The sequence below is a fragment of the Equus caballus genome, chromosome 5 (genome assembly GCF_041296265.1).
Source record: "Equus caballus isolate H_3958 breed thoroughbred chromosome 5, TB-T2T, whole genome shotgun sequence".
Classification (NCBI taxonomy): domain Eukaryota; kingdom Metazoa; phylum Chordata; class Mammalia; order Perissodactyla; family Equidae; genus Equus; species Equus caballus.
The window spans coordinates 38,057,957-38,075,950 of NC_091688.1; the positions used below are offsets into that span (position 1 = coordinate 38,057,957).

At 35.7% G+C, this 17,994-nt stretch overlaps 1 long non-coding RNA gene and 1 pseudogene across 2 annotated transcripts in view; both read left to right on the forward strand.

Annotated features, from left to right (window-relative positions):
- The first annotated feature begins 4,626 nt into the window (after positions 1 to 4,626).
- Positions 4,627 to 17,994, forward strand: part of LOC111773504 (uncharacterized) — a 65,492-nt gene continuing 52,124 nt past the window's right edge. Inside the window, exon 1 of one of the 2 annotated variants that reach the window (XR_011438664.1) lies at positions 4,627 to 4,760. This is a non-coding gene — a long non-coding RNA (uncharacterized lncRNA). The remainder of the gene's footprint in view (positions 4,761 to 17,994) is intronic. The other variant, XR_011438663.1, reaches the window with a different exon arrangement.
- Positions 13,384 to 13,855, forward strand: LOC100055174 (deoxycytidylate deaminase pseudogene; annotated as a pseudogene).

The following is a 17,994-nucleotide window of genomic DNA, read 5'->3' on the forward strand; positions in this document are numbered from 1 at the left end:
TAAAATGAAATCTGAATAAGCCCACTAGGAATTTCATTAGGAGATGGAGCACACAAGGAGAGGAGGAAATATTTGAAAAAATAATCACTGAGAGGGGCTGGCCCCGTGGCCGAGTGGTTAAGTTCGCGCGCTCCTCTGCAGGCGGCCCAGTGTTTTGTTAGTTCGAATCCTGGGCGCGGACATGGCACTGCTCATCAGACCACGCTGAGGCAGCGTCCCACATGCCACAACGAAGAATACACAACTATGTACCGGGGGGCTTTGGGGAGAAAAAGGAAAAAATAAAAAAAATCTTTAAAAAAAAAAATCACTGAGAATTTTCTAGAATTAATGAAAACCATAAATCTTTAGATTCAGGAAAATATAAATCTGCAAGCCAAATTAATGGATTTGAATATAATCTTCATTTTCCATAGAGAAGAAAGCAACTCAAAGATCTAGGTAACTTATAAGTCAATAAACCAAAGTTCTTTTTTCTTAGATTTCAATTATTTCTTAAGTAATAATTCCGTCAATGTCCACTGAAGGGGAACAAAATTTACCACCCCAAAATGTGTCTCTTTAACATGAGTATTATTTTTTAAAAACAAATGACTCAGAAAGTTTTTCTTGTTACCTCCCCGTTAACTGCCTAAAAGAATTTAGACAGGAACAGAGCTATCACTAGAGATATCTACAAAGAATATGGTCTAAGTGTGGTGGGGGGAGACAACAGGGCCCAGATCAGACTCCTCTCCATGTCACATTGTCTCTGCAAGGCCTGGCAAACGTTGTTTTTATCAACTAAGAAAAAAATCATTACAACTTAAGCAGCAACTATTTATTTGGGCAATTAGAATTGCAATTTGGGAGACACGGATTGAGGCAGAAACCCAAATTGCATGCCAAGGAAGATAAAGGAAACAAGGGTTTATAAAGGCAAAAAGGGACAAATTACATAGGTAGTTTTGCAAAATTTTTAATTGGTGTTGACCACAGCTACTGCTTCTTGGCTATATGTGATTGGTTGCCAAGGCCACCCCTAAGACAAAAAGTTCTTATCTATGGGAGTGAGCATATTTCTTTTATGAAGGTCAAGATGACAACAATGAAGCACAATTCAAAAGTTACATTTCATCTGGGTAGAAACGTGGTGTGTGTGCATAAGCCCCATTTCCTTAATGACCTCCCAGCTCCCTTTTAGAAACCTTGGCATATGTTACTCATTTTGTTGTGGCCATCCATAGGTTACGAAACATCTGCTTTTACATGTCCATGTAAAGTACCTTCTTCCCCTTTGAAGTGCTAAACCACTACCACCAACATCCTCTTTGGTCTTTAGCTGAAGATGATATTTAAGGTGGTAGCTTTGGCCATTTTGGTGAGTTACTCCATTATCCCGTGTTCCCCATGTATACACGTTATTAAACTTTGATTTTCCCCTGTTATTCTGTCCCATGTCTATTTAATTCTTAGACTAGCCAGAAGAACCTAGAAGGATAGAGGAAAATTTTTTCCATGTCTACACTACTAAACACCAAGGGTTGTGTTAAACACTAAGATTGCAAAGAATAGAAAGAAGTTCAAACTGTATAGAATAAAACATAACCAACCATAAATGTAGAGTGTGATAATTCTCTTCTGAGACAAAGTATAGGGATCAAATGAACCTCATTAAATCTGTTGTATCTAATTTTGCACTGCTTGTGGACTTGCTCACTCTGAAGAGCAGGATATTGGCTGCAAGAATCAGGTAGGACCAAGGCAGTGAGACTATACATCAAGGAGAAAATTTCAAGTGGTTTTTAATTCAGAAATTTATAAGGATATCAAAAAGGATTGAAACAGAACACACATAGTGACCACCAAATACACCACCTTGTGTGTTAGATGTCAGCTTCTCCTAACTGCTTAATAAGAAACTGATGAGAATTCTTGGATAGTCATAGGACATTCTCCTGGCCATATTAATAGTTCTCACTTGTTCTAGCAATCACTAGATAAGGATAAATTAACACACCTGGTAGATGCCTCTTCCAGGACCATTTACATTTTACTTTTTTTCTTCTTCTCCCCAAAGACCCCCAGTATATAATTGTATACTCTAGTTGCAAATACCTCTGGTCGTGCTATGTGGAACACCACCTCAGCACGGCCTGATGAGAAGTGCTATGTCTGCACCCAGGATCAGAACCAGCGAAAACCCTGGCAGCCGAAGCCGGGCACATGAACTCAACCACTTGGCCATGAGGCCAGCTCCTTGGACATTTAATATTGCTTTCTCTTCTGGTTTACTTTATCAAGGCTTTCTTATCAGGTGGAAAGAAGGTGAAGACACTCTTTGCTATGCATTTACTCAAACTTCTCCTTAAACGTATCCTCTACAAAAACCATTTTAAGGAGAATTTGATTTTCCCTAACATGTTCTGAAAATGCTCCCTAAATGTTTAGTTATTATCCTCCATTGCCTCTTGCGTGCTTATTTACTTTGCTAGTTTGCTTAATGACTGATCATCTAGAAGAAAATGTTGCCATCATGGAATGCATTAGTTTGCTAGGGTTGCCATAAAAAGTAGCACAGACTGAGCGACTCAAGCAACAAAAATTTATTTCTCATGGTTCTAGAGGCCAGAAGTCCAAGATCAAGGTGTCAGCAGGTTTGGTTTCTCCTGAGGCCTCTCTCTTTGGCTCGCAGATGCCCGTCTAATCATTGTGTCCTCACATCTTCCCCCGCGCAAGTGCACAGCTGGTGTCTCTTTGTGTTTCCAAATTTCCTCCTCTTATAAGGATACCATTCAGACTGGATTAGGACCCACCCTAAGGGGTTCATTTTAATTGAGTTGCCTCTTTAAAAGCCCTATCTCTGAATACAGTCACATTCTGAGATACTGGGGGTTAGCACTTCAACATATGAATTTTAGGGTGAAACAGTTCAGCTCATAACACTGGCTATTTTCATTTTTCAAAATCATCTTGAGTTTCAAATGTGGTTTGTTTGTTTGTTTTTTGAGGAAGATTAGCCCTGAGCTAACTACTGCCAATCCTCCTGTTTTTGCTGAGGAAGACTGGCCCTGCGCTAACGTCCATGCCCATCTTCCTCTACTTTATACATGGGACACCTACCACAGCACAGCTTTTGCCGAGCGGTACCATGTCCGCACCTGGGATCTGAACCGGCGAACCCCAGGCCACCGAGAAGCAGAATGTGCGAACTTAACCACTGCGCCACCAGGCCAGTCCCTTAAATGTGTTTTTTTTTAATAGAGGAGTGTCATTGACATCTAGACTCTAGAGAATGTTGCTATGGCTTACAAAAGTAACCTTTAACACCCAAAAAGTCTGTGATTCTGTCTTATTTTACTAGTAATAATTGTTGTCCTAGCATTTATATTTAAATTGATGTGTTTCCTAGAATGTACGAATAATGCTGATTTTTCTTTATTAAGCCCAAAGAGAAACATTTTACGTTTCCCCTTGTTTCATGAGCTGCACTTGAGTAAGATGAAGAAAGTAGGAAGAGTAACTCCAGTGATCATCAAGATTTATCATAAATCTAAATTAATTAACATTTTGTATTGCATTGCAGTAGCGCAAGAAGGGATTATAGAAGAAAAGAATAGAATAAGGAGTGTAGAAACAGATCCAGGTATATGGACACAAATTACAACATAATTGGACTGCTTATTAGTGGTATTAGTCAATTAACTAACATTGAAAAAGTAAAATTTTCCCCCTATTTCGCACCATACATGAAAATCAAGTCAGGTATATTGCAGATCTAAATGTAAAAGATAAAATAGATAAGCTTCTCGAAGTTAAAATAGTACAGTTGTTTTCAAATGTGAACCCTAGACTATAAGAATCAGCGCATCTGGAAGACATAAGAAATGCAAATTCTTGGACCTCTTCCCTGACCTAAAAAATTAGACAATCTGGAAATATGTCCCAACAATCTGTGCTTTAAAAGCCTTCCAGATGATTCTGATGCCCACTCAAGTCTGAGAACCACAGATCAAAGGGAATGTCTCATGACCTGGGATTAGGAATAAGTAATTTACAGGAGTGGAACACAATAGCCATAAAGAAAAATATCAATAAACTGTATCACATTAAAAAGAAAAACTGTTCATCAAAATACTACTTTAAGAAAGTGAAAAGTAAACCAGACTGATAAAAAATATTCACAATAGATATATGGAACAAATGACTAGTATCCAGAAATTATAAAGAACTTCAAATGAGCAAGAAAAAGACTGACCTCCTCCATGCCACACATACACACAAATAGATAAAAACTTAAACTAGTAATTCATAAAGAGTGTATCTAAATGGCTAATAGACATATGAAAATATTTTAAGTACCATTAATTAAGAGGGAAATATAAACTAAAACAACAGTTGGATAAACTACACCCTCACTAGAGTGGCTAAAAATGAAGAGTTAATAATATCAAATATGTGTGAGAATGCGGAGAAGATGGAAGATAGATTGGTATAACTACTATGAAAGTCAGTTTGCCAGTATCTGTTAAACCTCAATTTCCCAGTCTGTTCAGGAACTGTTTAGCTCCCAGTGACACCTAGTGGTGAAATAGAGACATTCGCAAGCATCAAGTTCAGCTCTTCCTCTGAAAATTTTGTTGCTCAGTTTCACTCCATTCTGAATGAGAAACCCAGTGCCTGATGTGGACAGTCACCTGCAGTAACAGCTGTTCATCTGTTGGGATCCTGATCTTAACCCACCACTTTAAGAAGAGCAGGCAAACTCAATTTGGAACCCTGTAAGTAAACTCTTTAGATGTGGGGAGCTTTGTAGTAAGACTTTGCTGTAAGTGGATGATTTTATCTGAATCTGTGCTTATGTTTTCCATAGTTACAGTCAGCCTCAAATGAGATCTCTATATTGCATTTATAATCTAAAAATCCCAATATCTCCAACTTTTGGGAGTCTACTTAAATCTCCAAATTAAAGTATTATGAGATACTTTACCAAGTAAACTCCATTATGCAAATTTAATTCTATTATCCTAAAACCACAAATAATTAATTTCTATTTTTCCCAATTTTATTTATATATTATTAAAAGTATATTCAGGGCTGGCCCGTGGCGCAGCGGTTAAATTCGCGCGTTCTGATTCTCTGCGGACTGGGGTTCGCCGGTTCGGATCCCAGGTGCAGACATGGCACTGCTTGGCAAAAAGCCATGCTGTGGTAGGCGTCCCACATGGAAAGTAGAAGAAGACGGGCATGGACGTTAGCTCAGGGCCAGTCTTCCTCAGCAAAAAGAGGACGATTGGGAGTAGTTAGCTCGGGGCTAATCTTCCTAAAAAAAAAAAAAAAAAAAGTATATTCATTGGCATCAATTTTTTATATGAAAAAATTATCCCTGTACAAACGAATTCACAAATCAAATGTTGACTTTTACCTGTAAAGTTTTGCGTCTGTGAGTTTTCTTTTGTAGCCATTATTTCTACCAAAATGCAGTTTTCCCAGATTGAGTTGTACAGAGCTAAATGTTATTATATGCAGTTTTAGCCATGATAAATTTTATTGTGTTGGTTTTGCTGCTATTCATATTTATTTAAAAATTTAGATAAAGCAAAAATAGTTTAGCTCATTGATGCAATTTCAATGAGATGTTCTATGCTATTCCTATTTCCCAGAGTGGTTTCTTATATTGCTAATTTGGTTCTTCCACAAACTTTGCAAACTGTCTGCTAACTAGGCAGGCTCTGGACTGAGAGAAAAGGCTAGAAGAGGAGCAAATGTTCTCTGTTATAGAGACTATCATGTCACCTACAAATAAAGACAGTTAGGCTTCTTGCTTTACTATCTTTATGTCCTTAATTTCTTTCTTTTGCCTTACTAATTCTTATTTATTAACCTTAATCTTAATTAATAAGGTTGAGGCCTCCAGTAGAATGCTGAATACAAATGATGAGCCAGACATCCTTACCTTTTTTCCAATCTTACAAGAAAAGCCTATAATGTCACCATTTTGTATGATGTTAGCTGTAAGTTTTTGTTGATGCCCTTTAACAATTTGAGAAAGTACCCTTTCATTCTTAGTTTACTTGGAGTATTTGTCACAATGTGATGTTGAATGTTTCAAACATTTTATTTGTATCTGTTGAGATAATATTGTGATTATTCTCTTATATTTTGTTAGTGAATTATTTTTGATTTTCATATATTAAGCCAATCTTCCTTATCTGGGATAAACCCCATATGATCATCACATAATAAACCTTTTATGCACTGCAAGATTTTATTCAATTTTGTTAAAGATTTCTGTGTCTAAGTTTATAGGCAAAGTTGGTGTATAATTTTCTTGACTTGTAATTCCTTGTAAGTTTTTTTTTTTTTTTTTAGGAGGATTAGCCCTGAGCTAACATCTGCCAGCAATCCTCCTATTTTTGCTGAGGAAGACTGGCCCTGAGCTAACATCCGTGTCCATCTTCCTCTACTTTATACATGAGATGCCTGCCACAGCATGGCTTGCCAAGCACCCGGGATCTGAACCAGGGAACCCCAGGCTGCTGAAGCAGAACGTGTGAATTTAACTGCTGTGCCACTGGGCCAGCCCCCCTCTGCCCATTTTTTGATTTTGTTTTGTTTTTTGTTGTTTAGTTACAAGAGTTCTTTATACATCTTGAAAATTAACCTCTTGCGATATATATGATTTGCAAATATTTTCTCCCAGTTGGTGGGTTGTCATTTCATTTTGTTGATGTTTTCCTTTGCTGTGCAGAAGGTTTTAAATCTGATGTAGTCCTATTTGTTTAGTTTTTCCCTTTTTTCTCTTGCCTGAGTAGACAGGATATTTGAAAAGATACTGCTAAGACTGATGTCAAAGGGCATACTGGCTGCATTTTCTACTAGGAATTTTATGGTTTCAGATATTACATTCAAGTCTTTAATCCATTTTGAATTAATTTTTGTGTATGGTGTAAGATAATGGTCTACTTTTATTCTTTTGCATGTGGCTATTCAGTTTTCCCAACACCATTTATTGACAAGACTTTCCTTTCCCTCTTCTATGTTCTTGGCCCCTTTGTCAAAGATAAGCTGCCCATAGATGTGTGGGTTTATTTTGGTACTCTCAATTCTATTCTGTTCATCTGAGTTTCTGTTTTTTGTGTGAATACCATGCTGTTTTGATTATTAAGTTTTGAAGTATATTTTGAATTGAGGGAGAATATTCCAACCAAAAACAGCAGAATACACATTCTTCTCAAGTGCACATGGAACAGTCCCAAAGGTAGACCATATTTTGGGAAACAAAGCAAGCTTCAATAAATTTAAGAAGATCAAAAGTATATCAAGCACCTTTTCTGATCACGATGGTATGAAAGTAGAAATAAACTACAAGAAAAAAGCTGGAAAAGTCACAGACGTGGATATTCAACAAAATGCTACAGAACAACTATTGGATCAATAAAGAAATCAAGGAAGAAATCAAAAAACACCTGGGGACAAATGAAAATTAAAACAACATCCCACAACTCATGGGATGTAGCAAAAGTGGTACTAACAGGGAAATATATGGCAATACAGGCCTACCTCAAAAAACAAGAAAAATCACAGACAACTTTACACTATTAATACCTAAGAGAACTAGAAAAAGAAAAACAGACAAAGCCCAAAGTCAGTAGAGGGAAGGAAATAATAACAATCAAAGCAGAGATAAGCAAAATAGAGACTGAAAAAATAATAGAGAGGATCAATGTAACTAAGTGCTGGTTCTTTGAGAAGATAAACAAAATTGGCTAACCCTTAGCCAGACTCACTAAGAAAAAAAGAGAGAAGATTCAGTTAAATAAAATCAGAAATGATAGAGGAGAAATTAAAACAGAAACCATAGAAATACAAAGGATTATAAGAGAATACTATGAATAGCTGTACACTAACAAATTGGATAACATAGAAGACATAGTTAAATTCCTAGAATCATACAACTTCCCAAAACTGAATCAAGGAGAAATAGAGAATCTCTTTTTTTTTTTTTTCTTGATCCTTCTTGCTAAGGATCTATCAATTTTATTAGCCTTTTCAAAAACAAACATTTGGCTTTGTTGATTTTCTCTATGTTTTTTTTCTGTTTTATTGATCTCTTCTTTATTTTTATTATTATTTTCAACTTACACTGGGTTTACTTTGTTCTTTTTGTGTTGCTTCTTAAGGTGGAAGCTTAGATCACTAATTTTAAACCATCTTACCATTGTTATTTAATAAAAGCATTTGAACTCTGATATTTCTCTTCACTTTTCACCACTTTTAAAGCATCTCACATAATTTGATGTGCTGTTTTTTTGTTATAATTTGGCTCAAATTATTTTCTAATCTCTCTTTTGACTCTTTCATTAAGTCATCTATTATTTGAAATTGTGCTGCTTAATTTTCAAATATTTGGATATTTTCTAGATGTCTTATTATTCATGGTTCCAAAATCAATTCCATTGTGATCAGAAAATATACCAAGTGATTCCAATCTTATGATATTTACTGAGACCTCTTTATACCCTAGCATATGGTCACAATGACAAATGTTTCGTGTGAGCTGGAAAAAAAACATATTTAGAATTTATAAGGTGTAATGTTCAATAGGTGTATATTAGGTTATGTTATACTGTTGTTCTAATTTTCTATGTCCTTATTCATTTTTGTTCACTTATTTCCTTAAATCCTAGGAAAAAGTGCATTAAAATCTCCAATCATAATTGTAATTTGTTTATTTCCCCCTTTTATTCTAAAGCTCTTTCCATCATGAATTTTGAAATTCTGTTATTAGATGCATTAACAGAATTTTTATGCTTTCTTTATGAACTGATCCTTTTTTCATTATAAAATATTCCCCTTATTTACTATTCCAAGACCTCTTCATTCCCTCTTGTATATCTGAGTTTACAACTTGCATTATTTTTCTTTATCCTAATGGACTTACTGTATGTAGTATTTGTCAGTAGGTCCACAGACAAAAATTTCTCTCAGATTTCATTTATCAGAAAATATTCTTATTTCATCTTAATTGATGAAGGATAGTTTTGCTGGATAAGAATTATAAATAGACAGTATTGTTTGTTTTTTATTCAACTTAGAAGAAATGATTCCATTACCTTCTAGCTTGTATTTCTTTTTTTTTTTCTTTGAGGAGGATTAGCCCTGAACTAACTGCTGCCAATCCTCCTCTTTTTTCTGAGGAAGGCTGCCCTGAACTAACATCTGTGCCCATCTTCCTCTACTTTATACATGGGACACCTACCACAGCATGGCATGCCAAGTGGTGCCATGTCTGCACCTGGGATTTGAACCGGTGATCCCCAGGCTGCTGAAGCAGAATGTGCACACTTAACTGCTGCGCCACTGGGCCAGCTCCTAGCTGGTATTTCTAATGAGAAGGCAAATGCCATTTTTACCTTTGTTCCCCTGCATGTGACTGCTTTAAGGATCTTCTCTTTATCTTTGGTTTCCAGCATTTTGTCTATGATGTGCATTGGTGTAGTTTCTTTTGAATTTACCCTGCTTGAGATTTACTTGGATTTTTTAATTTGTGAACTGATATTTTTCATCCACTTTGGGGAATTTTTGGCTATTATTTCTAAAAATACTTTTTCTTCCCCAATCCAATTATTATGACTCAAGTTATAAACAGTTATTTTAGTATTTCAGTATTTTTTCTCAATGTTTTATTTTAGATAATTTCTATTGCCTTTTCTTCAAGATCACTGACTTTTTCTTCTGCAGTGTTTATTCTGCCATTGAGGTCACCAAATATGTTTTTGTCTTTCAGAACATATTCCATGACTTTTGTGTATTTTAAACTTTGATATAGTCTATGAGATTCCCCATATGTTTACACACTCTTTGTATCTTTTCTTATAAATTTCCAAATATATATAGGTGTATATGTATTTATATCTATCTATATATATAAAATGGAAAGAGTTTCATTTATGAAAGGACTATTGAGAAGGTGTAGGGGAACCTCAAGTGAAGTAACCTGGAGCTAGTAGCAGCAAAGCTATCACCACCTATAGGCCTTAATGGACAAGTAAAGGCAAGTAAAGGGAGTCATTACTGGAACCTGGAAAGATAAAGAGTCACGTAGACTCAGCCACTTTGAGAGGAGCTGTAATCTTTACTTGAGGGACAAAGCTAACCAGGGCCAGTGCCACAAGCCAAATATATTCATAATACCAGTTTTAACTTCCTTTTCTGCTAGTTCCAGTATCTGGTTTATCTATGAGTCTGTATTTTGATTTTTTGATTTTCTGTGTGTCCCATTTTCCTTTCTTAACTCACAATGATTTATGTTGTATTGAACATTGTATCTAGATAATAGTAGGGATTTTATTATACAACCCTTTTGCTTTGTTTTTATTACTAAGAGTGTGCAGTCTCTTTCCAGTGTATAGCTGCTAAAGTGAGAGGTAATTTTTCTGCTTTCACTAACTCTCAAGTTAATCTTGGTGCGGGCAGTAATTTTTTTAAATTGACCTGAGCTCTGGCTAACCTTCCTCCCAGTGCTACAGCTGTTCTTGTCCAAATCTAATTTCTTGGATCTTATCAATGCTTAATCCTGGAGACTGGTGGGAGTTGGACCTCAGTTTTGTCTTTTGAATCAGTGGCAGAAGAGCCCTTTGTTTCTAGGCACTATGAGAACGCATGAAACCAGAGAATACGCTAGCCTCACCATCACTCCCCTTTTCTCAGCTAAAAGGAGTGGGAAGCCAGGGAGAAGTGTTAGGTCAAGTAAAGTATTGTTGCATTTGGGAATCTTCTAGAATCCTATCTCTCCAGCCTGGCCACCATTGCCAATCACTCATGTATCTCAGTCTTGGCAGCCTTTCTTTTCCACTGTTGCCTCTAGTAACTTCCACTGCTTGATAGTCATGTATAAAGGACTCCTCTCTGAAAAATAAGTCCATCTGGGTTTTTGTATGTGTGTGTGTCTATCTCTCTTCAATAGTTTCATAGATAAATGCAAGTTTTACAATATCTAAAAATTTTGGTGTTACCATGAGAATAAATATCTCCTACACTGTGTTTTTTATTTTTGAGGAAGATTAGCCCTGAGCTAACGTGTGCTGCCAATCCTCCTCTTTTTGCTGAGGAAAACTGGCCTTCAGCTCACATCCATGCCCATCTTCCTCTACTTTCTATGTGGGATGCCTACCACAGCATGACCTGCCAAGAGGTGCCATGTCCGCACCCGGGATCCGAACCAGCGAACCCTGGGCTGCCAAAGTGGAACGTGTGTACTTAACTGATGCCCCACCAGGCCAGCCCCTCTCCTACACTCTTTTATATCCCAGCCAGGAAATTGTTTATTATTGTTGAATTATAGCCAAATTGCAAAGAAAATCATAGTTTCTTCACTTTGTCTATAACTGATCCTTTTCTCCTCATAATTATCTAGTGCTGGGTAAAAGAAAGAGAAAGAAGAAAAAAATGTAATTATGTTGAAACTCAATGTGGAATCTAGTGCTCCATTTTTCTATTATGAGCCTAGGGGCTCTATTTTACAAATAGAACACAGATGAAACATGTCCTTTGGGGATATGACTCACAGAAGTTAAAATACCTCTAACTCTATTTCTTCCAAAGTAAACAAATAAACAAAATGTGTAACAAATAAAAAATCAACAAGAATTGAGCTTGGAGCTGCTGCAGAAGAAGAGTATGGGAGACAGAACTTGAGTTGCTAGAAACTTGGCTTTAGGGGCATAGTGTTCAAGCCAAAGACATAGACTGCTAATTCCAGGAAAGTTGGAAATGGATGAGGAGGGAATCATGAATGTCAGGATGCCAGGATAGAGATGCAGGAGCAGAACAGGGTGTGGTTGTGTTGAGACTAATTTCCATTGGAGCTTTGTTATAGGCATATTAGTCCTTGAAACAACGAGGAAGTAGAAAGCTAAATCTTAAACACACACTCTGAGTGTAAACCTTTACAGAGATCAGAGCAAAAGCAAACTCTCTTTGGAAAAAATCTTTGCCAAATTAGGCCAACTAAACTCATATGGATTCAAAACAATTATTATTTGAAATAAAGATTAGCAAACCATTATGCCAGTAGAGATGAGAAACAACATATGTAGATTACCCAGGACTAAAATATTGTGATTGTGGGAGAGACCATATATAATAACTATATGGATTTTTAAATAAATTGAGGATCCAACTACAAAGATAGCATTAGAAAAAGAAACTATCAGAAGTGGACATCTATAAATTAAAAATAAGTTGATGATATAATGAACTCCATGGATGCATTAAATAGCATAATAGAGATAGTTGAAAAGTGATTTAGAGAAAAGGAAGATATTTCTGAGGGATTTTTCCAAAATACAATAAAGAGAAATAAAGAAATGGAAAATTGTAAAAGAATGAATAAGAGCTATGGAGAAAAACAGAATGAAAAAGAGTAAAGATAGCTTAAGACACTTATGGGACACAATCAAGCAGACTGACATATGCATTATAGGGGTTCCAAAATGAGGAGAGAAAGAAAAGGGGGCAGAAAGCTTTTCCAAAGAAATAACAGCTAAAAACTTCCTTAACCTGGGGAAAGAAACAGACATCCAGATCCAAGAAGCACAAAGAGATTATCAAATAAGATAAATCCAAAGAGACCTACACCAAAATACATTGTTGTTAAATTGTCAAAAGTAAAGACAAGGAGAAAAGCTGAAAAGAAGCAAAAAGAAAAAAAGCAATTCGTTAAATACACAGAAATCCTCATAATACTATAAGCAGATTATTTAACATAAACTGCTATAACTTTAAGGTGTTTTATGTAAGACTCATGGTAACTACAAAAGAAAATAATAGTAGATACACAAAAAGTAAAGAGAAAGGAATCAAAGCACACCACTAGAGAAAAAGACAAATATTTAAATCTTGACAGGCTTGGTTTAAAAGCATATTTCTAAGAAATTCATTAGTCAAAGGAGAAATTATGCTGAAAATTTACAACAATTTAGGATTGAATAACAGTAAAAGATTCTATATAGGTTAAATAGATTAATATTTTTATTTTGTTGCTCAAATCTTTTATATCTATTTTGATTTTTTGGCTACCGTATTTACTAATAATCATGAGAATTGTTTTGAAATCCCCCTTGAAATTCCCTCCATTTTCACAAAGTGGTATTTCAAGGGAAATCTGTAGACTTTAACATGCTTATATTGGAACAAAGAAACTCTGAATATTAGTGAGCTAAATGGCTAATTTCAGAAATAATTGAATGGCTTGGTTCACTTAGGCAGTAATGGTGGGGTCCAGTAGAGGCCTGCAGGCAAATGGACCAAGGATGGGAGAATGGGGGGGGGGGGGGGTCAGCTGAGTCAATCCAGAATGAGTACAGTCCTGCAAAAAGGGGGTGACCATAATGACCTAAATATTTCATGGCAGTGCGCTTCTTATTGGCACAGAGAAGCAAAGATCCAAAAGATCAGAGCCTGAATCATGAATGCATAAAACATGATTGTAGGGACTGGGTACAACAGAATACCAAATGGGTACAGTGATGACCTCTTCCCTTAGAGGACAGCAGAGAGTAAGCCAGATACCAAATACCTGTACATGTGCCGTGCCAAACTGAATGTCGTCATGAACAGAAATTCATCAAGTATAAAAGGATGTACTATACATGTCACCTTGTCCCTATGCAATGAGTGTGTTAAACTTATCATCCAGACAGGTATAAAAGAAGTTATTTTCATGTCTGATAAATACCGTGATAGTTATGAGACAACAGCTGTGAGGTTCATATTTGACATGGCTGTGGTTACATTCAGGAACTTCACACTGAAGTGCAGCAAGATTGCTTTTGATTCATTTGGCAGTAGACCAAGTCAGGAGCTTCAGTGAATTACATCTCATTAAATATCCAGAAGATTGGGATTACTCTCTTCTAAGAAGCTGCTAATGTCTTTCATCTTGAAGTTACACATAACTTTTTACTAGTTAGTACAGCAAAGGTAGACATCTAAAAACTATAAAGCCTCAAATCTTCCTATCTCTCCTGTCACATAAAATTGACTTCTGCTTACACTATTGATTTAGAGTTTAAAATAAAGGAGCCTGTAGATGGCCTGTCACACAGGGCCATCTGTGTGATGAGGGTGCTTCCCCCTTTTGTATCTTGGCTTGCTGGAATGCCATGATTCTGTAGAAGGGCACCAGCTATCTGTCATCTGCTGCATTTCTCTAGCTGCTCTTTACTGCTACAAGAGCTGGAAGGACAAATGAATACTTGCTTTTCAGATCACCTATGATTTCCCCAAGCAATAGTATAAACTACAGCCAGCCTTTCATTATCTTTAGAGTTAAAATTGCAGCCATGCCAGATGCATAGGACCATGAAAAATATAGAGTAATCCTACCTATTGAGTTTAATTCATAAATTCATTTACCAACAAAATCACTGAACACGCGCTGTACTAACCTAAGAATAAAGAGCCAAAATGAGAGGCAGAGAGACATTTATTTTGGGATTAAAAAGTTGCAATTCAGGGTACACAGATTCCCATAGCAACTCAAGTAGTGTCCTGCTAGAGAGTAAGAGGCAGGGGCCTTTAAAGTCAAAAGAGAGAGGTTTGCATTACAAAGTATGTTAATTGGGATTGGAGGCAGAAAGCTAGTTTTGGCTAAACATAATTGATTGCCAAGGCTAGCTAGGGGGAGGCAAAAGTCCATCACTGTGACATATTGCAGGTTTCTTGCAACATTCTCAGAATATTTGTATTAACTCAGTTCAAAAATGCTTGTTCTGCCCAATGACGACTTGCCTAAGACTCGTTTCCTTAATGGCTTCCCAACTCTATTTTAAGCTCGTCTACCTAAATGACCCCATTTTGTTCCACATTTCATATTTCCTCCTTTCAATTGGGGTTTTTCTCTGAAATCATCACTGATGAACCATTGACTTTTTAGTCCAACATTACTAGGATGGACCTGTCCCAGAAAGTTATGTCCTACATTGGGGAATTTTTTTCCTATTTTTAGTGGTTATTCCAAGGAGTCAGTGTCATAAGGGATAGGCCACATTTGAGCAAGAAGGGGGCAGTCAGGAAATGACTCTTAGGCAGTTTACATGTGGGAATTTTATCCAGTTAGCTGAAGGTTCATGTGGATAAGTTTATTTATCATTTTGATACAATTAGAGACCATAACCCTGGTGTTTCTTTAAGTTCTGGAGCAGATATGAGTGATTAATAGCATAAAAAGTTTAAATACAAGTACACATAGCAATATTCCAATAATAAACATATAAAAAATTCATTAAGTGACATTCTGAAACCATCGGTAAACTAAGTGGGTCTTTCTTAGCAAGAATGTTGAATTATTATCATAATGCTCAATAAATTTATCAGTGTGATAAAGTCTATTGTAAAGAGGGTCAATAATGAGGTTAGAGTGGTGTCTATGTCTGTACTGGCCTAGCCTCAAATCTCAGGAAATCTCTTGACCTCAGATGTCAGCTATTTCTATTCCTAGTCAATTTGATTTGTAGGTCTCCAGCATTTATACAGGACTGAATGTCAGGTGGAGCCTTCTTTAGCTGTAAGATGTATCTCCAAGGTTCAATGCCTTGTAGTTCTGCAGCATTTTCAGCAGTCAGGAGCAATTGGCAAGATACTTTCCTACAGGGCTCAAGGGACGTCTTCCTCTGATGATGTTTCCAGAATATCCAGTCAGGAGGTTCTAGACTGTGACCAACAGGGTCCTTTAAATTAGAATCCTGGAAAGCTTTTTTTATCCTGTTAATGATAGGCTTGAGCATAAGACATTAGAGATTCACAGCGGCTGGTCATACTAACATAAGATAACAAGGGATTAGCTGAAGGTTGTGTACCAATACACATTGGTCTGCCAGTGATTATCTCATGTTGAGTGAGTTTATGTTTTTCAAAGGGAGCACTGCAAACTGCCAGTGACACCAAAGGAATCTTAGGCCAGGGAAGTTTGGTCTACAGGTATATAATGAAATCTCAAAGACTATTAACAAAACTAGAAATGAATATCTACAAAGAAGCTAACACAATTCTTTTCTATATAATTACCTTCATTTTTTAATCAAAGATTGTCACATTAAAACTAATTTGTTACTGCTAAAACTTGACTTGATTATTTATATAAGCAAGAGTGTCTGAATTTTGCAGGGATCAGGTAGAGAGAAAAAGTAAATGTTTCATCTTTGTTCACAAAATTATCTTACCAAAGAGAAAAGCGTTCTTTAAATCTGAAAAAACAAAACATTAGAGCATCCCCCAGCTCATGAAGTCCCATGTAATTAATACTTGCTCTGCTTAATGTATTTTTGCAAAAGCATCACAGTAATATTAAATAATAAAAAATTCAAAATTGGTTCATCATAATGCAATTGACAAATAAATTTTGTTATTTGTGTCACATAATATTTTAAGATAATACCTAGAGTTATGACTAATAACATTATACCAGGACATAGATTTTTAGGAATTTCACATAATTTTTAGAATATTTATATACATGTGTAAATACTACATAAAGAAGGCTTAATGTGATTTTTTTAATAATACTTCCCATGTAATTTAACATATCAAATAACTCTATTTAGTTTAACAAATCTTTTGAAATCCAGGTCAAAAAACAAAAAAAGCACTCCATTTAGAATCTGATTTTGGAAGTTTGTCAAAAATATCAAAAAAGCCTTTAAAACACTTGGTCAAATAGAATCATATGTCACTGTGAAATGGTAGTCAGTTATCCATTTAACCATGGTGGCAATTAGACCTTTAGGCAAATATGAAATGTTAAATGGTTGTAAGAAAAATCTTAGCTCTTATAATTAAAGACCTGATAAAAACAAAACAGGAAATTACTTTGATAAAACATAAAATCTCCGCCTTTTAGGAATACCATCCAAAGGTAAAAAAATAAAACCTTTCATAATCTCTTTATCAAGAGCAGACTAAAAGCCAAAAGAAAGGGCTGATCCCATGGCTGAGCGTTTAAGTGCACCTGCTCCTCTTTGGTGGCTCAGGGTTTTGCTGGTTCAGATTCTGGGTGCAGAGCTAGCACTGCTCATCAGGCCGTGCAGAGGTGGCAGCCCACATGGCACAACTAGAAGGACCTACAACCAGAATATACAACTATGTACCGGGGGCTTGGGGAGAAGAAAAAAAATAAAGAAATAAATAAGAGTGACAACAGATGTTAACCTAGGGCCAATATTTAAAAATAAAAATAAAAAATAAAAGCCAAAAAAGCCTTGTCCTAATAACACAGAGAAAACCAAATTCTAATTTTGAACCAGCTTATTTTTGACATTAAAACTCATTTACTTCATTAAATTCATTTCAATCTTAGCCAGCTTGACTTAACATAAAACTTTTTTTCTCAGGGCTCCTTTTTCATAAACCTTATATAACGTTCCTTCTTATAATTAGAATTGGTCCTTTCCTGTTTCCCATAACCAGTTTTATTTTAGGACAAATTGACTTTTCTAACAAAAGCACCTTCATCATTTGTACATTTTTTACTGAAAACATACATTTCCTCATACTATAGATTTTTCAATGTGGCATAAGACATGTTTACTAATAGACTCAAACATCTTTTAGGTTTCTTTTTGTAATAAGAAGCCAAAAGAAGATAAATGTATGTTTAGTAATTAATGTCTAATATTTTATATTATTTGGAAATGATCTGGATAATAAATTCCTATCTAAGTTAGCAAAACTCTAAGATTACAAGTTACCAAAATGTTTTGAAGTTTTTAAGGACACATAAAACAACACATAATTATTGTTAAAAAATTCACCTAAAAACCTTTCATCTATTTAATTTACTTGTTCCAAATAACTATGTTTAGATTACCTACAAAAACTTCATGACATGTTAGAAAAAGGTCGGCCATCAATTTTTTTGCTGACAAATTTTGTAACAGAGGTACTATGAATTTGTTTGACTTTTAGTAGTCCTAAATAGAACAAAAGTTTGTATATAATACTGGTAACTCTAAA